The sequence below is a fragment of the Arachis ipaensis genome, chromosome B10, assembly GCF_000816755.2.
Source record: "Arachis ipaensis cultivar K30076 chromosome B10, Araip1.1, whole genome shotgun sequence".
In the NCBI taxonomy this organism is placed as follows: Eukaryota; Viridiplantae; Streptophyta; class Magnoliopsida; order Fabales; family Fabaceae; genus Arachis; species Arachis ipaensis.
In genome coordinates this window covers 31,766,227-31,767,439 of record NC_029794.2, presented here as the reverse complement: position 1 = coordinate 31,767,439, position 1,213 = coordinate 31,766,227, and positions in this window count along the sequence as shown.

Below are 1,213 nucleotides of genomic sequence, written 5' to 3'. Positions count from 1 at the left end.
AACTGCCGGTTTGCGATTTTTCGCAGAAGGCACATTTTCTGACTCAGAAAAATCCATTGAGTCCAAAAATCACCTTTAAATCCTCAAATTCTCTCTCTAAATTTTCGAAATCTAATTTGGGCAATATTAATTACTTAATTAATCGGTTGATTAATTGCAGTTCTTACAAGGAACACGTTCAAGATTGAATGAATATGTTAAAAGTTAAATCTCCCACTTAGTCTTTTGTTATCTGAAATTGTTCTGAGACACGATTCAATTGATAGCCAAGCCTATTCTTTCATAAATTTTCTTAGTATGAAATAATGGTATTAAAAAAATAGAAATATAGTCCCCGTTAAATGAATCTGCTATAAGATAGTACAATGGATTACTAGTTGTTGACTGCTAGGCTCATATCATTCTATCAAAGTAATGAGCACATGTATCTATCAAAATTTTCATAAGCACAACATTTTATCACTATTAAGTTCTTGGGACAAAAAAATCACTATAAAATACCTAGTATTGCATAACAATATCATACACTTAAGAGTTAAGACATAACATTTCTTCTCTCTTTCTTTCTTTCACATATTTTAATTTGATTTAGTCCATCTTTCTTTTTATCACTCATTTGTGTTTTTCTTTTTCTATGTCTAATTAGAATTTTATGATTTTTATTTTTCCAGAATAGGGTCTATAATTTGTCTTTGGTTTTTCAATATCCAAAATTGTGAATTTACAAGTTCTTTCATCTCTTTATTTTAATGAGTATTATGATAGCTTTATTTGTGAGAAAGGTAGGACAAGTACACACCATTCTCCTTTTCTTCAAAATATTTACATATATAATTTTATCTCTGGGTGACTGTATTGTGTACCACAGTGGTGAATTTACAAGTTCTTTCATCTCTTTATTTTAATGGGTATTGTGATAGCTTTACTTGTGACAAGGGTAGAACAAGTACACACCATTCTCCTTTTCTTCAAAATATTTACATATATAATTTTATCTCTCGGTGATTGTATTGTGTACCATAGTTAAGACGTATAATATATTTTTCATATTTAAACTAATAATATGTGTCTTTTATAAATATTTTTGAGATTCATTGGCAATGTTTTAATAAATATATTTGTTTTTTTATAATAGTAAATTTTATATTTATTATTAGGCGCGACATTATTGATATCTCGTATGTGACAACACAATTATTTTTATTATCGTTAC